Raw genomic sequence first — 24,497 nt, 5'->3', positions numbered from 1 at the left:
CATCACCATTCCAACTGGAGTTTTGCAGCTCATCTCTAATGGCCTGGGCCTCAGAGTATGTTGCATGCTGCACCAAGGAGTACCATTCAGCAAGCCTGATGGGCTTTGAAATTGTCTAGGTTGTCTTTGGAAAGCAATGGCTTTCAAAAAACAAGTATGATTTAATGTCAGAGAAAGAAAGAACTGCTATGAAAGCAAATATTTGTACTGTATAGCAAGTCTATATGCTACACCTATATAATCTACATCTACTTCTGTTTTAACCAAGGATTATGAGGGCATTCCTTAGTTCATTCAGTCCCATCTCCAGAAATTACACTGGGATTTATTGGTCTGCACACAGGCAATCTTGTTCTTGCCTTCCTTCTGTACACAAGCTGCTGTACCTGCTTACCCTAGTTCTTTGCATTTTCCTCTACAGAAAAATGTGTGGTTTATAAAATAGTCACCTAACTACCATGTTTTCTTATATATTTTTCTAGACAGATAAGAGATCTGCATTACACTCTTAAAAAAAATATGGACATATTTTTAAGTATTCATACTGTACTGTGTATTTTTAAATATTCAAACACAACTGCTATGTTTTGGGTAAGTTTGCACAGGCACCCTGCACTTTGCAAAGATGCTCCATAAGCAGTGTGCTTGAAAGGATAAAGCAGAGATTTGTCAGCCAACACATACAGAAGCTAGCTAGGCTTTCACAAGCTACTAGGCTAAGCATTGGTGTGTTCTCTACTGCAATAAGATACTCAAAGAGACTTTGCTAGTGAGGAGGGGATTGGCTGGCTTCCATGGCTTTGTGGAAGAGAGCTGTTCACCAGTGAGCTTCTGTCATTGACCAGTTCCATCAACACTGACATAACAATGGCACTGACAATTGTGCAGATCCTTGTTAGATCCACCCTGTTCTTCTGTTTAGCATTTTACACCCTGCCAGACCAATATTTTTCTTCTTGAATCATTGAGCTCCTAATGACCCATCTCAAAAATCCTGCCTACATTTCTAATTTCACCTTTCTTATTTCAACTCTCTTATTTGAAAGTCTTCACAGATTTTCTCACAGCTTTCACACAACTTAGCAACTTTCTCAGCAGTCTGAGCCAAGGCTGTACAGCCAGGCCATATCACAGGCAGACCTTGGATCCTTGAAACATCAACGTACAGATCTCTGTCCCCTAGTTAATGGAGGAAAGTTATGAGAGGGTAACAAGTAGAGAAGGTTATAATAAGGAGAATCACAATTACGATACAAATCTGGATATATGTCTTCAACTCTGCCCCTAAAATTAGTGAAATGTGACTATTATTGATTCTAAACAAGGCACTATCCATACTTTTCAAAATTTTTTTTTTTTTTTTTTCTCATATGAACCAAGATCTTCCCAGAGACCTGTGTTAAGATTTATGTGTCAACCTCAAATCAGGCTCCTCAGCCATTAGTTAACTCATAAGCCATAAAATTATATGTTTTGATTAAAAAGTGATAGCCATTGTTATTTGGCTAAGGGAATAGTCTTCTAATTTAATTCCTGCAATAGAATTTTAATGAGCAATTTACTGCTCTCAAATACACATGGCCATAGCATGATCATATATTTATTGTACTCATTACCATCTAGGAAAACCAATCAACTCCTCCTCTACAAGCAAAGCACAAAAGTTAATAACGCCATTATAATTAATAAACAGCATTGAAATAAATGGGCATGTTGGACACAGGGCATAAAGACATCCTTATCTAACCATACCTGGCCCTATGCCCAGGAAGTACAGGAAAGTGAGTGGTACCAAGGTGTCACCATGGCCAAAATTTGTCATGCTAAGGAAACTGCTTCCTCTTGTCAAAAAATTTCATACATAACACCTTCCTTATTACTGAACCTGCACTCTCCTGTGTACCTGTCATGCCAAAAAGCAGCAAGCTGCTCGGTCACCTCGTGGGAAACCTTCTGGTTTCCTCTGTTTGTCTTTTCGGTTCACTTGGATAAATGACTTTTCTGTTACTGAAGAGAAATAGCCATACATAAAATAAAGAATGAACAAGTGCTAAAACAGCTGCTTTGGGAAAAGAGAGTCAAGCTTCCTCTGGTCGGTGACTTGCATAAGACATGTTTGGGGCTTCCCTGAACAAAAGATATGCTGAGAAGATGCTTACAGATTTCCTCTTCACATAGTATGTATCCATGCTCTTGAAACACAGATAATTCTTCCATTCTCCTACAGGAAAAAACAGCATTAATTTAGAATGAATGATCAGGGGACCAGAGATGCAGCCTGAAAAAGGCTGTCTCTAACTGACAGAGCAAACACATCAACAAGTATAAGGTTAGAGGAATTTAATGAACCTTAGATTTCCTATTATGGTATATTTTATAATATGATCCTAATAATTTAACCAGATTCATTAAGTCAAATAACCTGTGTAAGTATGTCTTCCTTCATAAGTACAAACTAGGTAAGGCATTCATCTGCATATCCTTTTCTGCAGCTCAGATTTATTGACCACTGCCTCCTGAGAGGAACAACCTGGGGCCGTTGAATGGTACTTTAATTTTGAGAAAATGTAGAATTGTTATCAAGTCCTGAACTATTACTCATGTTCCCCATTACATGCCAGTGAAGGCAAAAACAGATGTGAATGAATGCAAAAATAACATTATATTAGTGCTGAGTCTTTGACATCAGGAAAGCAAGTCTGATAAATCTACATCCTTAAGCATAGTCCTGTAACAAGATGCCTTGCTGAGATGGCAACATTTTGCATCATGTCTCCAGATCAGCCAGTACTTTTGTCATTCTAACTATGTGCAGTATTTACGGTTTTGTCAAGAATTCAGAATGTTTCTTCTATATGAAAAATGTCATGCACACCTTTTAGTAAAGTAAAAGGAGAAAGGGTATGAAAATCATAGTCAAACAAACAAATGAAAAAAAAAAAAAAAAAAAAGAGGAATTAAGTCTGATATAAGGAAATGCCATAAAGCCTTTGATTTGTTTACATAGAGACTACAAGACATGACATACCCTACTCAGTTTCTATTCCCATTTAATTAGAACTGAAGGAATATAAATACATGCTAATATTTAGAAATTTAGGAAACAATCTCACCTGGCAAAATATAATCTCCAAACAGTTTAACTCCAGTATCACTCTGTTGATTCATAGAATCATAGAATCACCGAATGGTTTGGGTTGGAAGGAACATACCACCTAGTGCCAATCCCTTGCCATGGGCAGGGACACCTCCCACCAGCCCACATTTCCCAAAGCCCCATCCAGCCTGGCCTTGAACACCCCCAGGGATAGGACATCCACAGCTTCTCTGGAACACCTATGCCAGTGCCTCACCACCCTCTTAGTAAAGATTTTCTTCTAAATACCTAGTGTAAATCTCCCCCTTTTAGTTTAAAGCCATTCCCCCTTGTCCTATCACTGTACTCTCTGTACCAGCTTTCCTGTAGGCCTCCTTTAGGTACTGGAAGGAGGCTATAACGTCTCACCAGAGCTTTCTCTTCTCCAGGCTGAACAACCCCAACTCCCTCAGCTTGTCTTCACAGGAGAGGTGTTCCAGCCCTCTGATCATCTTTGTGGCCCTTCTCTGGACTTGTTCTAACAAGCCCATATCCTGCTTGTGCTGGAGGTCCCAGGGCTGAACACAGCACTCCAGCTGGGATCTCACAAGAACAGAGTAGAGGTAGACAATCACCTCCCTTTCCCTGATGGTCATGCCTCTTTTGCTGCAGCCCAGGATGTAGTTGGCTTTCTGGGCTCCAAGTACACATTGCTGGCTCATGTTGAGCTTCTCATCAACCAGCACCATCAGGTCCTTCTCCTCAGAGCTGCTCTTGATTCTACAAAGTCGTCTCTGATTTACCATTTAACACAAAGCACAGGATAATTTATGTACTATGTTAAATTGGATGTTTTATTTGTAATGAAGAGTGGTTGGTTTCTGTTGAGGATTCCTAGGAGATTTATCTCTCATGTTATCCCACTAAAGTCAGTAGATAAAACTGTGTAGAATAGGACCATCCTGTGTCTCAGTATATCTGATTTGATTTTTAAAGTGAAACTAATAGCAGTCCAATTGCACTACTTTTATTGTAATGAATTGTATATTTCTTACCTCCTATTTTATAAATTGCCTGTCTTCTTAGATTGCAAACTTTGATTTTAGGCATGTTTGCTTATATGATGGGTATCACAAATGCATCCCTCTGTGGAACAGAGCTACAGGCAATACTAGATAATTTGGCAAAATTAGTGTTCAGATATTCTTTCCCGCTCTTGATCATCCTCTTGCACTTGTGTCTGTTCATACCACTCCTGCCATTTCTTCTAAAACTTCTGAAAACAGTAAACCACATGTGGCAGCTAGGAAGAACGATCAACAGCATTTTCCTTATCATCTGAACAGAATTTAGATATGTTTTTTCAGGTAAGAAAGGGTAATGTACCTAACACACTCCCATGACATACACTATTATTTGTAGTCTAATTACCACAAAACCTGGGATGCTTGACATGGAATAAAGGCTGAGAAAAAATAAAATAGGAAAATTTTATTTAGTTTGCTTGTTTGTACAAGTCCAAATTACCAATTGCAAACTTCATATAAGCAAAAAAGTATAAAATCTATTATGGCACTAATGAAATCCCACAGTACTGACAGAAATGACCTGTTCTATTGGATGATCTGTAGGGTTATTGAGTTCCTGTAGATGTTTCAAGGAGGTTTCTAGCACAAAAAGAATAAATGGATTTCCTGCCATGTAACAGCAGAAATCCACTACAGTGACCTGTAACCTGTGAATTTAAAAGCAGCAAAAGTGAAGGAAGGTTCAGACATAATAAGTTTGCTTTAAAAAAATCCCGTACATTTGCAATAACAAAATGTTGTCTTTTGATTTAGCACATATTGGGAGAAAATTCAAAACAGATATAGTCACACCTTGTGGCAAGGGCAACTGCAGAGGGAAAAGCTGGCTTTTCCTCCATACAAAAACACAGAGTTAGGTAAGGAACACAACCCAACGTGACCAGCTTTTTCTCTCTCTTAATGGTTTTATTGAACAGCCAGAATAGACATTTTTTTCACACACAACAACACAGAGTGCTGCTCTGTAATACTTGGATATTAATTGTTACTACAATGGGATAACTACAAAGAGCAGTCATGTTTGAAAAACATTTGGAGCATGACTTTTCACTCTTCAAATAAATATTGCCTGACCAATTTTTACTTCAAGACTTATTTACTATAACTTCTGTTTTCATCAAAACTTTGAGAAGAACAGAAAGTTCACTAAGCACACCAACCTTTTCCCCAATATCAACCAAAAATTAATAAAAACATGCCAAAGGCAACTGCTTTTTAACTTGCATCCAGTTTCTCATTATCATTCCCCTTCTCATCTCCTCCTTCACTCAAATGCTTAGATCAGAGAGAGACTTGCTCCAAGGCTTGCTTCGTAGGTAACAGGCACTTGTTCATTTTAATGACTGTCACTCTCTCAACATGAATATAAGAAAGGCTTTACTCTTTTATTCAAATAATGGTCCAAGTATTATGAAAATAAGCTCCTTGTAAAGTATTTCATGCTGGGTATGTAATGAACTTGAGAATAAAAACTGTTTTCAGTCCTGCCTGCAATTTCTTCTGTCTGTCTATTGGAAGATGTGCTACACAGGAAGCACAAAGTAATCTCATGAAAAGGTAAAGATGAAAATCTGGAAGTGCTAGGTCTGAACCAGGCCAAACCCAACATTTTTTGACATTTCTCATAAAATGGAGATTGTTGAGCCTGTAGCGCCTCAGTGAAATCAACATCCGTGTCAGTTCTACTTTGAATAGTTTTTCAAGATTCCTAGGGCTCTGGGGAAAAGCCAGCTATTCAGTCTCTCATCTGTGACAGACCCTCCTGGCTCAGTTATCAAGACCCAGAGCTTCAGTTTTATTTCATTAGATAGCATTTCATCAAGGATCATTTTTATACTACCAGTGCATTCCCAGTACATCTATTGGCCTCTCGATGTTTTGAATTTATATTTTGTATAAAGTATAAGGAAGAAGAATTAAGGAAGGAAAAGACTTAGTTTTAAAGTTCACTGCTCCATAGAATCTATAGTGACACTAAATGTTAGATTAACAGCACTAAGTACATGTAAAATGCCACTGAATATTCTTGTTTTACTATTACGGGATTTTGTTATGCTAGCAGTGACCTTTCATGGATTAGTATCAAATTAGTATAGTGTTCTGGGAGCTGAATCATTGTTAAAGATTTGAGATTTAACAGTGAAAAGAAGGCAGTCAGATAATCCTGACCTTCTGATCCGGATTAACTGCAAGAAGCCAAATGTAGCCCCATTTTCATCCAAGAAAATGTTGCAGCCAGGACTAATGGGCAGTTTCACTTACCACAGATACACCCAGGGAACTATCTAGGAGTTCAGTGCTATTTCATCTTACAAAACCAGAACTACATACGGATGGATTTTGTTATGTCCCTTGGCCTGGTTTGGCATGCTGGGATCTGCTCTCAGCAGAACTGTTGACAGGATGCCATCAATGACATGTTGGTGCTGGTGATCCCTGCCAGGTTCTCACTGCCAGAGCTAAAACACACATCTGAAGAGTGAGTCCCCACCCTGTCCTCAGCAGGACACAGAGACCTGGGTTACACCCTAACTTGGCGCTCAGGAATTATAAGAACATAGTCGAAGATTCATCTCAATGGCTGTCCCATAGAGTGTCCTCAAGATCTCTGCTTTCCCTCACTGCTTTCTTCTTTGCCTAGAGAGGTACCGAAAGTTTTATTCTCCCTCACAAAATTTAGCAAGTAATATTTGCAACAATTCACACACATACATACACACAGACACACACACACACACACACATACACAAAAAAAAAAAAAAAAAAAAAAAACTATTTGATAAAGGATTTGTAAATAAAGTAGAACAAAGGCACAGTGGAATAGCTGGGTCTGTATTCTACCCAGGTTATAACCAAGCAAGTTATCAAATGAAATTTTGAGAGCATCTAAAAGAAGAGATATAGATACTATTTTATTTTGACACCTTACTCTGCAGATCTACAGGTTCCTGCAGATCTACAGGTTCCTGCAGATCTACAGTTAACACTTTGGAAAAATGAACTTGGCAAGTGAACCAGCTTTTCAGCATAGTATCATAATGCCTCAGAGCATTCATCCCTCCAGAAGACAAAAAAAAAAAAAAAAAAAGTCCTACTCCTATCACTTTTAAATGCACACTCTATTTGATTTTCTCCTTTTCTGTAAATACTGAAAATATTGTATTTTTTTTTCCAATAAAAGAATTTCATGAGACATGAATGATGGTCCTTACATCTTCCATTACAGAAAGATCACTGGTAAAACTAGTTCCCTCCTAAAGCCAACTTCCAATCTAATACAAAATGGAAAATAAACCAGTTCTAAAACAGAAGTGCCAGCAATCTTAAGAAGTAGCACACATGTCCTACCAGCTATTCCTTATCTGCAAAATATATCCTCTTCCTCCATGACTAGTTTTTAGATGAAACTATAGCATAGAAACTTTGGCTGTAGTTTCCCCTTATGGAAGAAGTCAGTTAACATAGCTCACGGTCAATCCAGCCAACTGACTTGAAATGTCGAATCTTTCATACAAGAGACCACATGTGTTATTGAGGATCTCTTCCAATGTTCCACTGGGGTCAGGATCACACTGCCAAATCTCATGATTATAGTAATAAAAATATGTCTTTATGTGCAGAGTGGATCAGACACAATTGTAACCTGAGCAAAAATGTTCTTAGAGCTGTAGAATGGCTTGGGTTGGAAGGGACCTTAAAGGTATTCTAATTCCAAGCCCCCTGCCATGGGAATGTTGCAGCTTTATTAGCAGAAATTCTCTCCTCAATACCCACGGCACATCCTTCAGCTTCACTTCGAACAGCCCTGAATTACAAGTTTAAGTTGCCTATTTGTTTCATTTTGTGCTCGTTACAGTTCAGCAACAAAGATTAGCAATAAATATAACACACAATCTTGTTTTTGCTGGTTCATAACAGCAGTTTTGCTCTACCTCAGCTACAACCATACAGTCCTGTACCTTGTTTCTCCTTGTCAAGGTACTTCTGAAGGCCTGGAGTTATCCAGTAGAGAAGAAACATAAAATATGAAGCAAATTGCAGGCTATTTTAATCTGGTCCCTGATGGCTGAAATATCATTACTACAGAACTAATGCTATTGTTTAATATAATAGAAACATTCCTTTGTTCACATTGGTCTTTAGTTGTTTATTTTCAGTGAGTTTCAGAAGTTTGTATCATTAATGTGTTTTGGGATAAAAGCATCAAGCCGCTTGTACACTCAAACATTTACTAAATTCACTGCAGGAAGATCCTGCAGCTGTCAGGTTTGGCAGGCACTCATTGAAATTTCTCTCCATTAACCCTCTTGAATAGACTTCATTAACCTGGCAGACATAATACATATGATTTTATCTCTCTTAATTCCATTCCATTATTATTTCAATCCGTTTGTTACATCACCTCATTCCACCCCAAACTGTTGATGCCTCTCTGACACAAACTCTGATCAGATGCATTTTTAGCGCTATGCTCTGCTTCCATTTTCTCTGCTGCATGTCTGCTTCTAAGCTGTGAGGCCAGGCGGGACAGTACATCTCCAAGAGAATGACGCCATCCTGCAGGTGGTGACAGGACCCTACAGCTGTGCATTATCATGGAAGTAGAAAAGAGGGTTATAAGGCAATGTGGAGAGAGGGTATTAATCCTTTTTCAAGTGGCACAGTAAATAATGCCTTATCTGTAAACGACATCCAAGGAAGAAGAGAAATAAGGTGAGACTCCCTTAGCAACCTTGCCATGAAGCATCAGCAGATGCACGTGAAAAGCAATGTGTGGGATTTCCCAAGGCCAAACAGAGAGAGCTGTAAGAACTCTACTTTTTACTTCCTGATTTCCATTTTCCCCACTTCTTTGGTTTATACCCTTTATTTTCTGTTTCTTCTCTCTCTCTCTCTCACTCTCATGTTGAAAAAAACACTGCAAAGCCTTTCATAGACTTTTTTTTTCCAGCATTTCCCATCTCCCTTGCCATCACAATGGGAAATATGTCAGTCTTTGCTTTTTCAAGGTAGCGTTTCTTAATGATATATATTTTTTAAATACACTATTCAGTAATGAAGACATTTTAAATCTGAAAGGACAAGTAAAACAAATATATATGCTCTGAAAACCTCAATCGCTGCTTGCATTTTAATGTTTCATGATCTGCAATATCACAGTATTTTTCAAAGTTATGTGTAATAAAGGTGACCTTTTCACTTCTCAGGAAAAACCCTAAATAATTAATTATCTGTCTAGTACTAACGTCAATAAACATAGTCATCATTTCTTGAGATTTCTGACAGCAGGTGGGAAAAAAAGCAATACATTCAGCTCTCATGTACTTCATTTGCTGAAACTGGTCTTCCTTGGATTTACAGTGCTCTCTTGTGGCCACATCGGGTACCTACAATCCAAAAATATACCGCTGCCCTAAATCCTTAGTCTTTTTGGCTACTATGGTCACTCTCAAAATGCTACAGACATCTGCCAAAACAGATGGGTTTAGTGACAGATGTTCTCCCCACCCCACCCCCTTCATCCCTCCCATCAAGTTACATAAATTGTAAAATTATCAAAAATACTCCCCAAATACTTTAGTATTTGAAAACTGTTGGGGGGGAGGGAGATTTACTACTGTCCATGAAAGAATAATTTAATATGACCTTTTTTTTTTTTTTTTTCCTAGCATGGATTTTAAATCTATGATTTATAGCTTTGGAGATATATCACAAAATCTCCTTGAGATTTTGTATCTCCTTGAGATACAAACATACCTAGGGTGGAGGAAATCTACTTCATCCTGCCAGTGTGTGCTCAGGCCAGATCCACCTCCAGGCTCCTTCCATTTCAAATGGGCACCGCACAATATCTGTCGACTTGCATCTTCTCATGTGGAGAAGGTGGGAGATGGAATTGTGTGTGAAGCAGTCATGACATAGCTATAGGCAGGGCCATACCCACAGAGCTGCACTCTGGTGACAGCCATGCTCTTGTGTTGGTGTACAGCACCCCAGAGCAGAGGCTGCTATCTTCCAGCCCTTCCTACCGCTCTCCACTCTCCCAGCCTCCTCACAAGGAGCTACTCCATTTCCTTCCTTCCCTTTCAGCTGGATATCCTCCATCCCTTTACTACAAAGTTCCCAGTATGACCCTACCCCAGGCTCCTCTCACCCCTTCCCAACACTCTGCCTCTTTTTAGCCCTCATAACCACCACCTATCTCTGGCAGTTACTTCTCCTGCTCTGGGTAATGGCCCCACACCCACCTGGTTCAAACCCTCACTCACCTAAGGGCCTGGCTGCCCAATTTACCTGCTCCTTGCAGTCACACAGTAGCTTTTGCAACACTGAGAAAGGCACCAGAAGCCCCTGCTCATCTTCTCTCTGTCCAGTCTATCTCATATGCAGAGAAAGGCGGGAGAAAAAAACTCCAATAAGCTCAAGTGGGCACGAACATCAGATAAATTGGTTTATCCTCCTTTGTTTCTCTGCATTGAGGTAATAGGTCCAGAAAGAAAATACCTAACTCCGCAGGTGTGTGGTGTCTCATCCAAAGTCTTCACTTCCATATAATTAAGCATACACCATTAAATCTTACACATTTACATAGTAATAGCAAAGATGCTTCAAGATGTGATAACCTTCATAACCTAATTCATTAATTCACAGGCATTCAAAACAAAATATTGCTGGTGATTTTAAAATATTCTTTTGATCAGTAAAAATGTTCAATTACAAAGGCATAACTTAAGAAGAATCTCTGTATTAGACTAGACCATTTTTGTTTTTACCTCATCCTAAATTGGAAGGAAGGAAGGAAGGAAGGAAGGAAGGAAGTAAGGAAGGAAGGAAGGAAGGAAGGAAGGAAGGAAGGAAGGAAGGAAGGAAGGAAGGAAGGAAACCTTCAATCAACAGGCAGAAAAATCTGAACTGGAAACCGAGTTATTAATTAGCATCTATCACTGATTTGATCAATTTTCTTTTCATAAAATATCCAGTTTTATTTCTCCAACTTTACTGGTAGTGTAAAAACAAGTGCTCAAAGGAAGATAAGATGAAATGCATCTAATGTAATATTTAAGTCTGCTTTGTACAAAATTTTCAGAAAGAAAATTTTTGGGAAATAACCTTTTCTCTTCTTGATGTTTTTCTGTTACCTCTAAATTAAAATTGCCCTTCAAAGACTTCAGAGTTCATAAATAACCTTGACATTCTTCCTCTGACTTACTGCATAAGTAATTTTAGCATCACTGTTGGACAGTTAGTGAACAATTGCTTTGAAAAATAAAGAAACAGAAAACTAGGAGTAAGAAATTCTGATTTTTACAAACAGTAGTCAAATTACCAAGTGTGAACCACAGTATGAGACTTAAAGTACTTCCTTGAGATTATTATCTCTTTGGAGTACCAAACTACTGTTTTTAAAGAGCAGATATACTTACGTCAAAGACACTGTGATCTTCTATAAGCCTACATAAGTAAAAAAGATGTTTCAAAGTGTTAAACAAATAACATAATATTTTCCTTAATGATTTACTAGTTAGCATGTTATAATATCATTAAGAATATTTCCTAATAGATTGAATGCTAAACATACTCGTATTTACTACTACACTATATTAATTCAGAGTAAGGCTGACTTTGAAGAGAAACTTTTTTAAAAAAATAGTTTTTACTGTACATTGGAATTACCTTGATTGAGCCACAGAAAAGACTATACCGTTGTCAATTAAACTTATTTTTTTAATACAGTGGTGAGCTGTGTAGTATTTAGGTATGGGCTAGCAGCTGCTCAAGTCATATGATGAAACTACTGTGAGCTTTAATGTAGTAAATCATCCTTTCACTAATAGGTTTGTGCTCCAGTTACAAGTTTTGTATCCAATTGTCTTAAAAAAAAATGAAATCACATTTCTACACACTTTGTAATTCTTCTTGATTTTATTGCTTGGTCCCTTTGATTCATTGTTAAAACCAAAATTGGTGGGATAGCTTTCAAACAGCACTTTTTGAAAGGCAGGAACATCTTAACGGTGTTATAAATATGAAATAGCTGTAAGAGTATCTTAAGCATTTCAAACCAGAAATTTTTAGAAATATTGCAGTTCAGACATCTTGGTTACAAGATTAATAAAATCTTAGGCTCCAGTTTTGCTGCGAACGCAATTAATCCCTTAAATCCAGTTTAATTGGCTCTTTGATGACAACTATTTTAGAGCCCCTTGCAGCAAGCATCAGTGGGAACAGACTTGTCACCATTACCAATAAAAACTGTAGTCTCAAAAATAAATTGCATCTATGCTCTGAAGGCACAAATGGATGAGGTCCTTTCCTATGAATCCTACATTCTCCTTTCATATGAAGGAAGAAAATCAATCTTAAAACAGCAAAAGCATTTGAGAATTATTTTGCTTTTTCTCAGCCTTATCCGGAGACATACTGATAGACCTAAAAATGTTGGCAGCAAACAAATTTCAGTGTTGCACAACGGAAAATTAGGGGAAAAAAATGAAAAAGTATAAAATAGAAGTTAAACAAAGGAATTGATCTGTAAATTATTATTTCTGGCAACTTAAAAGTGTAAGACATTATAGTGCTAGTATACCTAAGCACGTTACACTAAACATCTTTTTCAGAATTTTGGACAAGGTTGCATAAATAATATAAGCTGACGCACACTTCTATTTTTTTTTCTTTTTTTTTTCTTTTTTTTTTTTTTCTGGCAAAACATATACCTTTTTATATCTTAATCAAAGTAGAAATTCAGAGAGGCAGTGAGCAAACGTAAGTTTTAGTAATCTCTCTACATTGTAAGCTATGGCACAAAGTAAAATTTATGATGAATTTGACAAATTATGGATTTTAACCATATGAATGTTTTTAAGTAGCTTAGAAAATTTTATTTCTTTATCATTCTTTTAGCATTTTTAAAGCAGAATATTTGTCTGCATTTTTACATAAAATTATTTGACTTGTCAATGTGATTGTCTCTTTTTGCAATGCTATTTAGAATGTAAAGAACTGATCTCATTGTCTCCTGGAAAGCAAAAGTATCAAGAATTCAAGGTGGCTGATGTTACATGCATCATGTAAATACTGCATTCTCTTCAATATTGTATACTTGTTTTGGAACTTTTTGATGTCTTGTTCCAATACTAAAGGCTTCCAAACTGAGTTACTTTCTATAATATATGTAAAATGTGACATTGTAAATGAAAAACAAACAAACAAACAACAACAACAAAAAAACATGTCTGATAAAGATAGTGTGTACCAAGTGTAATGAGTTGTCACGCTCACACAGAAATTACACGATTCAGAATTCATCCAGACCTTTGGACTGCAAAATTAATTTTACATTACTTAAAAGCTGCGAGGTACAATAATACAAAGTCAAATGATTAACAATATGATATGCTATACATTTTTTTCTTTTAAAATTTTACATATAATGTTTAGTAACAAAGATCACTGAAAAATAGTAAACAAGTATAAGCCTATCCCTTCTTAACTATATTAATGGAAGAGAAGCTTACAGATTGGTTTGATCTCTTTACACTTGTCCTTCTCTCTCTTTCTGATGAGACAAATCAGAACTTCATTTTTGCAAACTTTTTTTCCCCAACATCCTTTTCATACTTTATTCCAGTAGTGTACATGTATAGATTTTTTTTACGTTGCGATTGAAACTGTTCACTTTAATACCATGAGGCATCAGCTTCTTTATATTTCTTTGCCTACTCCTTGCCCTTCGTTTACTTTTTGTCATTGTTCCCTTTCACATCCTTCTGCATTGCTCCATTTTCAATCACTCTCTTATTATACCACTCTGTCTCCTTTACTTTTTTTTCTATATTTTTCATTTCACATAATTCTATTTCATGTCCCTTATCTCCCTGAGTTCTATTTTCCTTTAATTTCATTTGCATTCCATCCAACATAATTTTACCCACCTCGTCCATTTGAATTGTCATGTTCTGTTTCATCCATTCTTTTCCAGAGTCCATTTTCTGTTCATTTCAGATTTTTTTTTCAGCTTAATTTTGATGGAGAGGAAGGAGAAAGGGATACCTTTACACACAAGGATATTTTAACTGATTCAAAAAGGGTTCACTTTTTTTTTTTACATTTATCTTAATTTTTACCTTGGATTTTAAACCAAAATATCAAGATTTCTATGTAAATTTCAAGGCTAATGAGAATCTACAGTGTGATCTGCTGGATTTAGTAATAGTTTTAGCGTCAGATTTCAACAGGTAAACACTATACAAATTGGTGTTAATAGGTCAGTAGTTTGTTAAAGTAAGGCAGTATAATTATATATATACAAAACTTTGTTATATATACAGGAGTTTGTTGCATAGCTGTTCATTAAACAATATTATATATCTACTTCCCCTCACAAACTGTGTATTAGCGTCAGTAAGAAAGACTAGTCCTTGAGAAAGAGGTTAAGTAGAGAGATTTCTGCTGATTTACAGATGCTACATTCTTCTCCTTGAATTCCAGTTTTTCTCTCTTGGTCTCTGTCTTGTCTGTGCACATTAATGCAAAGCTATGGGTATTACATCCTGATCTCAATTAAGTCTTTTTCTCTTAATCATTAATGTTGACATTACAGGAAGGATTTCTGAGATGTCCATAAAAGCCTTTTCTTTTGACAGAGATGTTATTCTTCCTCATTATTGAATGATGTGACAAGTAATACATAGAATTATACATATGCTTTATACCATCTGAGGTGAATGCCTTTTCTCACAACATTTTGAGACAAAATAATAGATAAGGAATAAGAAACCACATAACAGAAATAGTTCTAAGGCGGACTAGAAATATAACATCCAAAGATGATTCAATTAACAATGATGGAATTAATGATCTAATGGCAAGTGAAGCAAAAGAAGGTGCTTTTACCTTTTTGTCTCCCTACATCCCCTCCACATGCACTCTATGGCTTAAAACTGTGTTGCCAATATTCTTCCCTATGTCACAGGGAATGTCACAGGGAACTTCGTCTATATCACAGAACTAACGTACTTTGGCAAGGCCAGATCTGGCTGGAGATACTTTCTTACACTTCAGAGAAAGATTGTCTTTCAGGTGGAAATCCCAACTTGAGGATTGTGACCATAGATTCAGAGAGCCTTCTTAACTCAAGGTCTGTTTTCTCTGACCACCCAAACACTTAACCACAGATGAACACATCTGAGGAAGTCCACCACAATATATTTCACAATATATTTATATTTAAGCTTTTGCTGTGTAGTTTGTTTGTCGGTTGGTTTGAGGGTGTTTTAGTTGCTATGGGAAGTGTTGTTTTTGTTTGTTTGTTTGTTTGTTTGTTTGTTCTTTTGGCTTTTGCTGTGTTCAATTATGCTTGGTGGTCAGTTCTGTAGGCAGATATCTCTTCAGTTTAACTTTCATGGAACTCTGCAAAGCAACTGCAAGTTACTTTCACAGATAGACAATTTGCCTCAATACTGCCTATTTTGACTACAACATTGGGTTTAATGAGCAAGTCTCCATAACCTCTGAACTCTTTTTCTGCATTTTCTTCCCCAGGCTGAACAACCCCAAGTCCTTCAGCCTCTCATCACAGGAGAGGTGCTCCAGCCCTTTGATCATCTTTGTGGACCCCCTCTGGACTTCTTTTAATACATTCATACATCTTGTGCTGGGTACCCCAGAGTTGAACACACATGAGACTGACTGGCCTGTAGTTCCCAGGGTCTTTTTTTTTTTTTTTTTTCTTTCTCTTTTTTTTTTTTTTTTATTTTAAGAAATGGGGGTTATATTTCCCCTCTTCCAGTCAGTGGGAACTTCACCAGACTGCCATGATCTCTCAAATAAGATGGGTAGCGGATTAGGAACTACTTCTGCCCATTCCCTCAGGACCCGTGAATGTATCTCATCAGGTCCCATGGATTTGTACACCTTTAGGTTCCTTAGATGGTCTCATACCTGATCTTCTCCTACAGCAGACAGTTCTTCATTCTCCCAGTCCCTGCCTTTGCCTCCTGGGGCGTAGGCTATGCAGCTGGAGCTCTTGCCGGTGAAGACTGAAGCAAAAATGTCAGTGAGTACCTCAGCTTTCTGCGTATCCTGCACAACATTGTATCCCGTTTCCTTCTGGATGGGGCCCACAATTTCCCTAGTCTTCCTTTTAGCACTTACTTACCTACAGAACCCTTTCTTGTTGCCCGTGATATCTCTGGCCAAATTTAATTCTAACAGGGCTTCAGCTTTCCTAACTTGATTCCTGAGTGCTAAAACAATGTCTCTGTATCCCTCTCAAGTTACCTGTCCTTACTTTCACCCTCTGTAGGCCTCCCTTTTCTGCTTGAGTTTGTCCCTGAGCTCTTTGTTTATCTGTGCAGGCCTCCTGTTTTTTTTGCCTGACATCCTCTTTGTTGGGATGCATTACTCCTGAGCTTGGAGGAAGTGATCCTTGAATAATAACCATCTTTCTTAGGCCCATCTTCCCTCTAGGGCTTTATCCCATGGTACTCTACTAGGCATATCCCTGAATTGGCTAAAGCTGGCTCTCCTGAAGTCCAGGGTAGAGAGCTTCCTGTGCACCCTCCTCACTGCCCTCAGGATCCTAAACTGCACCTTCATACCCCCTACCAGCTACTATCTGTTGGTGACAATAAAGTCCAGCATAACACCTCTCCTCATTGGATCCTCTATCACTTGGAGAAGGAATTCATCATCAATACATTCTAGGAAACTCCTGCTTTCCCTATATGCCCTGCTGTGCTGTCCCTTCAACAGATATTGGGGTGGTTGAGGTCCCTCATGAAGACCAGGGCTTGTGAATGTGAGGCTGCTTCTATCTGTCTATAAAGGGTTTCACCTGCTTGGTCTTCCTGATCAGGTGGCCTGTAGCAGACACCCACTACGTCCACTGTCCCTGCCCTCCCTTTAGTCCTGACCAAGCAGCTTTCTGTCAGAAATGTTCTCATCCAGCCCCAGGCAGAGCTCCATGCACTCCAGCTGCTCATTGACATAGAGGGCAATGCCCCCTCCTCACCTCCTTTCCTGTCCTTCCTAAAGGACCTGTATCCTTCCATTCCACTGCTCTAGCCATGGGAGCCATCCCCTCATGTCTATGCAATGTCAATGAGGTCATAGCCCTTCAGGTGTGTGTACATCTCTAACTCCTCTTGTTTATTCCCCATGCTACATGCATTAACATAGAAACATTTGAGTTGGGCCCCTGATGAAGCTGGCTTACTGGCTGGAATCCCTTTGTGCTGCTCTTCAGGTGCTCTCCTGCCAACCCGTGACCCTTCTCCAGGCTCAGGCCATCTACCACAGACACTGGCATCAAACTGGGAGAAGCAGCATGGATTGACGTTCCCCTCCCCCAGCAACTTTAGTTTAAAAGTGTTTCACTGAAAGTGTTTTAGCTAAGTCTATTTCAGCCTATGCTGAAATTGCCAATATCTGATTATTTAGAAAAGTACTGGTTCTAGCACCAGTATTTGCATTTAGAAAGATCTTAGAGACCATAAATTTACATTAGACCCTGTGGGTATGGATTATATGACTCACCCAAGTTGCTTCATTTCTGAAAACCATACAATCTTTCATGGAAAGGGAGATGACAAGCTGTTTTCTGTCTTTCACTGCCATGATTCTGTCTTTATAGTCTCATTAATAATCTTAAAACTAATTTTCATCTGTATGCAGCTAACACATTTATCTAAATCAAAGTCAGCAAAGCCTTCCTTCACAACAGGACTGCTGATGAGATATGAGGGAAATGGTATCCCAGCATGAAAACTGAACCTAACTTCTTACATATTCCCCACGCTCAGGAGAGGAATTTCACTGAAAGACTAATTCATTTTCAAAAACATCACTGACCAAACTAACATTTTCCTTTCCTTTTAAATGTAATACTTTAAGCCATCAAAGGTAGTCTACCACTATATCTAACAGAACTCAGCCATGATAGAAGTAAATTGATAAAGGAAGTGGACTGGCTACTTGAGGCATGGAAAGACAAGGACCTAAAGTTCAAATTTTAAAATGCAATGACGTGCCACTTGTCACTCACCAGGAAAATACTATAATAATACATTATCCTATTTATTAAACTTAGCTTTTTCCTATAGATTTGAGTTTCAAAAAGATTGAAGAAGCAAAACAGCCCTTACATATTATGAGAACCTGAATAAAGAGTAAAGAGTTTAAATAAGTTAATCCTGGTTGTTTCTCTATAACAGGACACTTGGATGAGAATAAATGTGTTTTCTCTTGATTTCTGACTGCCTTATCAACTTTTACATGGAGAAGAAGAAGCTGTGGTAATTCTTCAGCTTCTATAGATCAGTGCCAACCCATTCCCCCCCCATACCTCAAGATCAGGATTTTTTGTGGAGAAGAAGGTAATGCAATACCAGAATGTACAGAATGTGTATGTCAGAAAGAGAGCAAGAACACAGCAAGAAAAGTTTGTATTGTTATAATGTATCACACCAGCCCCAGGTTCCAGTCCTTATTATAGGTGCTGGCTGTGAAATAGAAAAGCTAGGAAGATGCAATAGTGCAGTCATGGAGCCACACAGTGACTCCCTGAGGAGTTCATGTGTAATCATAAAAAAGTTCAACTATAAATTTTCTTTTATGGCTTGAAATCTTTCTTAAAGTGATCCAATGAGGTGGGACAGCTCTTTCCTCTGATGAATGCCCTAGTTTACCTCCAATCCAGTAGATGCCAGGCACAGGCTATAACTGCAAGCCTTACAAACTGTCCTAGCAGCTGTTTTCTCAGGAGGAAAAGACAAATCCTTTTCTATCCTTCTGTTCCACACAACCAAATATCTGACAAGAAAATTTTGCAATGATCACAACAGAAGCTGCTTTCCTCAGCTGCTTCCTCCTCCACACACACACAAAAATGCACTTTTATGGAGGGAAGGTGTGATCAAGGCAGCAAGAGGTAATAAGACTCTGAGTGACTTTTTTTTTTTTTTTTTTTTTAACTGAATCATGCCATTAAACATTCAGCCTACACATTAATTATTGAATGACATCAAGGATTCAGTCCAAAATTGGATCTGACTAGTACACTTAATTTACCTACTGCACCAAACAGCTGTTCAGCTTCTGTTGAATTTGAAAGCAAATGTAATTAGTGCATGTTCACTGCTGCTTTCTCATTACATTGCCAGCCCATATCATTGGAATAGTTAATTACTGCAGAGACAATGGCTTGACTTACCTGATACAGTACATGATTATTCATCATTGAATCATTTTTTCTTCTTCACAGGTAATTTTGTTAACATCCCTGACAGTACTTAGCAGTGAATCCCCTTGATCTTTTGCATTATTATGTCTTCTCAAATGTTACTCAAATTCTCCAGGTAGCTTGCTTCTCTAGATTTTAACGAGACATGAGGTATAACTTCAGTTGACACAGCATGTAACTGGAGAAATAACTTGATTAAGTGGTTCCATGGCAGAACACAGCAAAACATGTTATTCAGTCACTGCTCATCTCTCCAACCTTTATGCTTTGGGGCTTTTCTCTTGCTCACAATCCAAGTGCCTGTTAATGGAATCTCCTTCTTTCAGTGATGGCTCAAAATTGATGCTGAGAGAAGGAAGGATTATTCCATAATTGGTCTTGTTCTCAATAGACTTGTTCCACTTCTACACAGCTTTTTTTTTTTTTTTTTTTTTTGACTCTGGGTGTGTCTTTTAGCTCTCCTTTGCCTCAGTACTCCATCACTAAAACGGAGGTAGCTGACTTTCCAGCCCTGCCTACCAGATGTTACATCTCCTCTCAGATACAGTTTCTTCTCTCAAAAGGAAGCTCTGCCTGGGTGAAACCTGAGGACTTCACACTTTATCAGTGACCTCCAAGCTGGTGAAAGACAAATTGCACAATTTATCTGACAATCCTGGATATTTTTGCAGTGCACATGCACATCAGCTGTGCTGTGCTGGCATGGCAATGCACCATAGTTCTCAGAAATGCCAGATTTAGTCATTTACTGCACATGTTTGGCATTATTGCCAGGCATCTGCAAAACAGCCCTAAAACTGTTCTGCTGCATTTGCCCTCCCATTGCTTTGCAGAAATACCTGTATACTTTGGCAGAAGAAGGTCACTGAAGTCCTCAAGAAAGGTTTTACTGATTTAGACAGTGCTGAACATTCGTCATCTTTTTCATACATGAAAACCTGTTAGCAATCCTTGAAGAAAAATAATGTAAAGAATCAAGGAAATGTATTAAAAAGTTTATGAAGGTTTAGGGTAGAGAAGCCATGGAAAATTCTTGACAAAAGAAGGTTAAATAAAATTATTCTTTAAAAAAATACATGATTCTCAGAGAGAATCTGAAGAAATTGAGACAGGGCTCCTAAAGCAATTCAGGAGGCAAATAGTCCCTTTAGGTACCACAGCACTATGTTGACACTTAGAGATCAGTAAAGTAGAATTAAAAGGGCTTCTCTGCCACCTGAAAGAGACTTCATATTTTTCAAAGACTTTTCATGTTCTGAGAGATCAATCTGACATTTACTTGGTTCACTCATTCTTTCTTCTCACAGATATGCTTGCCTTCTTTTCTTCTGACTCCCCTACATGAAACTTCTTATCAGTATACATTTAACAGAGAATCCCCAACAAAAAGGCTGCATGAGCAACTAAGCAGTCCACAAACAATAAACCTAAGCAATATCTGATCTGCACATCAAACCCCTGTATTAGCTAGGAGCTCCAAAGAACAGCAAATGTTTGCTTTATATGCTATAACTTTCAGTCTGACTTTTAGAAGGCTTTAAAGCTGTTTTGGTATTTTTTTTTCCTATGTTTGTTTTGGTTGGTTTGTTGTTGTTTTGTTTTTTTTCCTTTTTAACAGCTTTAGACCTCAAGGTTATTTTTGGGTACCTCAGTTCATTCCATAAGGAAAAACTGAACAAGTGAGAAAAAACAGCATGTGGAACGTAGGTAATTTGGCAGTCACTGCTGAAGGGGGTACAGACCAAATCAAACTTCAGGCAAAGTTACCTTTCACCTCCCACAGGAGCAGCCTCTGCAGCCTGTTCATGTCACTGAAAAAGCCTGAATGTCAAATAAGAGCAATCTACTCTTTATTGACATAAATAAACAGGGAATTACGCAAATTCAGAGTAGGTAATTGCCTGAAATAAGCAATTTTGAGCAGCTAGTAAAGTCAGTGCTATCACCCACACAAATATTGACTCATTTATTAAGAGTAATTGGTGAGGAAAGAAAAATGCAATAAAGAAAAAAAGTGAAAAACAATTTTTTTAAAGGCCCTGAAGGTCTCTCTTTTTTATATTCTGTGTTCTGTAAATTCTCTAAACTGGATTTTGCAATGGACATTTTCTTTGTAGATCTTTAACATTTCAGTAAAGCATTTCGTATTTGTTTCAGCTTATGAATTACACAATAACCCATGACAAGAGTAATTCGTTAATATCTTTTAACATGAAGCAAATTAACAAAAAGCCTCAGTTTCAGCTTCGGACTTCTTTTGGTGCAGCATAAAATCTCTCAAAATGGTACTTCAAAGGATTATTCTACAAATTGGTAGGGACGTGCTCAAAAGGTACAAGTGCAGAATGGCTGAGCTGAGAGAAAGGACAAGCACATGGCAATGTGGCACTACCTTCTGCTTCTGCAGTGGGAAATGATGCAGCCTTGAAGGAATTTCCAGGACATATGTTCCAGCTGCATCTGCCTCCTTGTCCTCCCTCTGTTTCCCTGTCTTCCGTTTCAGAATTTTGTTCCAGACTTCAATCCAGTCCAACACACTGCTAATCTCCTCTTTAATATCCTCTGTGCTTTAAAGCAGTAGTTCTGAGACCTTCTCAGAAGATAGGGAAATACCATAAGCCCCATTTTACAAATGGGAAACAGCAGCTGAAGCACAAGCAGAAGTAATCTGCTGCAGAACTGGGATTTCAATGCATTTCTAAGAATGGAGTGATTCAAGCAGTAAGCACAAAGTTACCTTTCATCTTGGAATTCTACTGTCTGGACTCCTGCCCTATCTATAGTGAAAAGGATGTAAGGTAATCTTTAGACTTTTAAGGATATGAATCTTCTGAGGTTCAAACATATCTCCATTTGAAATGTAGGCTATCAGCATCCCCATTTTTTTGTTTGTTTGTTTGTTTTGTTTTGTTTACTAAATTAGGATCAGTCACAGAATGCAAGTTTTTATTAATTTTGCATTAGATCACCTCCTCTTGTAAGGTTTTGTTACTTGCACTTCAGAAAATATCAGCTGGTCATAACGGTTACTCATTCTTCTTCATGGCGATGGTTGTAATACGGGATTCTACATTTTCATCTATTTTGTCTGCAATGGAGAACAGTGAGATATTTGAGATCAACAGTAGTTGTTTCCCAGATGTTACGAATATCTAAATCTTCTTTAAGTCATTTTCTAAGTACCTAGAGCATTTATAACTGCATGGGTAAGAGAACAGGAGTATAGCATTGGACAAGAGACTAGGACCAAACCGGTACAAAATAAACTGAAATGGATACTTTATTATGAGTAAATGAAGCTGACATAAAATTTTGAAAAGCAAAGGTAGCATTGGGAAAACCTATGACCTGGACTTTAGAAATTCAGTGAGAGATTTCAAAATTTTGAAATTACACATAATAAAATTATGACATAATTTGAGTAAAACACTTTTTTTTTCATTCCCTCTCCACTACCCCCTCACCCTCTGGACAGATATATGTCAGGATTTAACAGGCATTACAATGCATATAACCTGGGAGGAGGACATGAACTATTTGAAAGATGAGTGTAGAAGAAACACTAGGGAAAAGATTTATAGTATTTTTATATTACTATTCAGTATTTTTGCAAATATTTCCTTTAATGAAGAATCAGACTAATTTCGGGAATATGAGATATCCCTGGATTATTAGATAAAACAGAGCCAAGGCACAGGCATACAGATGTCTACAGTGCTCCCTTTTAAGTGAGCACTGTTTTTTGTTTTTTTCCCCAGGCACTGTTTTGCCATGTAAGCATCATCATCCTACCAGCCTTTAAGGCCTAGGCATGGTTTGGCATTTTCCATGACTGTTTCCAATTGCCAACTCAGCTGTAGCCACCATGTATTGGGGAAAAAACATCAGTTTACACATGTAGTCATGAGTCAACTGTGATGCTGAACCTCAAGGCATAGCTTCCTTCAAGTAGTAACATTTAATCTATAGAAATGCAGTCTTCTCAAGGCTATTATGCTGCAAATTATCTATAAACTCTGGTAGCAGCAGTCTGTCCAGGAAAGATCTCCCTCTCTCTTATAGCAGTTAAACCAAAAGATGTAATTGGCTAAGAACTATAACATGAGCAGGAACTAGTGCATCAACTAATTCACAGTACACTTCATACCAGCTTGCAGAGATGATTACTGAGGGAAACACTGATCATTTTACAAGTGCTTCTAAAGAGGAAGAGCAGGAAAAGTGCATAAGCAATGACAGCCGCTGTTGCAGAGAAAACACTCAGGAACATGGAAGAGAAAGTTACAGACAGTTCAGCAAAAAATCAGTTGATTTAAAATCAGCCACACTACCATAGCTATAATTAGACTTTGGGATCAATGATGGATCCATTTCCAGCCAATGTGCTGAGACAGCTGCAGCTCACTCCCACCAATACCAAGAGGCAGCACAACATGGGAGTGAAGAAGTGTGGCCAAGTGCTGGCAATATGCAGTAAAGCTGTTTTGAAGCCAACAGGCAGACACGGGCTGTTAACATAGGAAAAAAAAAAAAAAAAAAAAAAAAAAAAAAAAGACACCATCACTTGTAATGCACAGGAGTTGAGGCAAAGAACATTACCAGATAACATTATTAAAGTGATCTTGAGTACTGTGTGTAGTTTGGGGCTTTACAATATAAGAAGGACATAAAGCTATTATAATGTGTCCAAATGAAGCCAACAAATATGGTTAAGTGTCTAGAGGGTAAGATGTATAAGGAGTGGCTTAAGTCCCTTGGTCTGTTTAGCCCAGAGCAGGCTGGGGGAAGACCTCATGGTGGCTTGCAACTCCCTCACGAGGGGAGCAGAGGGGCAGGCGCTGAGCTCTGCTCTCTGGGGACAGTGACAGGAGCCAAGGGAACGGCATGGAGCTGGGACAGGGGAGGGTCGGGCTGGGTGTTAGGGAAAGGTTCTGCACCCAGAGGGTGGTCGGGCACTGGGACAGGCTCCCAGGCCATGGCACTGTGCCTGGCAGAGTTCCAGAAGTATTTGGACAATGCTTGTGGATATATGGTTTAGCTCTTAGTTTGCCCTGTCTGGAGTCAGGAGTTGGACACAATGATCATTCTA

At 38.2% G+C, this 24,497-nt stretch overlaps 1 long non-coding RNA gene across 1 annotated transcript in view; it reads left to right on the top strand.

Moving 5' to 3' along the window:
- Positions 1 to 22,756, top strand: part of LOC118162804 — a 28,329-nt gene extending 5,573 nt beyond the window's left edge. The window contains exon 2 of the long non-coding RNA XR_004748640.1: positions 21,675 to 22,756. This is a non-coding gene — a long non-coding RNA (uncharacterized LOC118162804). The remainder of the gene's footprint in view (positions 1 to 21,674) is intronic.
- The last annotated feature ends 1,741 nt before the right edge of the window (positions 22,757 to 24,497 follow it).

This window comes from Oxyura jamaicensis, chromosome 2, assembly GCF_011077185.1.
Source record: "Oxyura jamaicensis isolate SHBP4307 breed ruddy duck chromosome 2, BPBGC_Ojam_1.0, whole genome shotgun sequence".
Classification (NCBI taxonomy): domain Eukaryota; kingdom Metazoa; phylum Chordata; class Aves; order Anseriformes; family Anatidae; genus Oxyura; species Oxyura jamaicensis.
The sequence above is the reverse complement of the archived record's forward strand: the minus strand, read 5'-3'. Positions and strand labels throughout refer to the sequence as shown.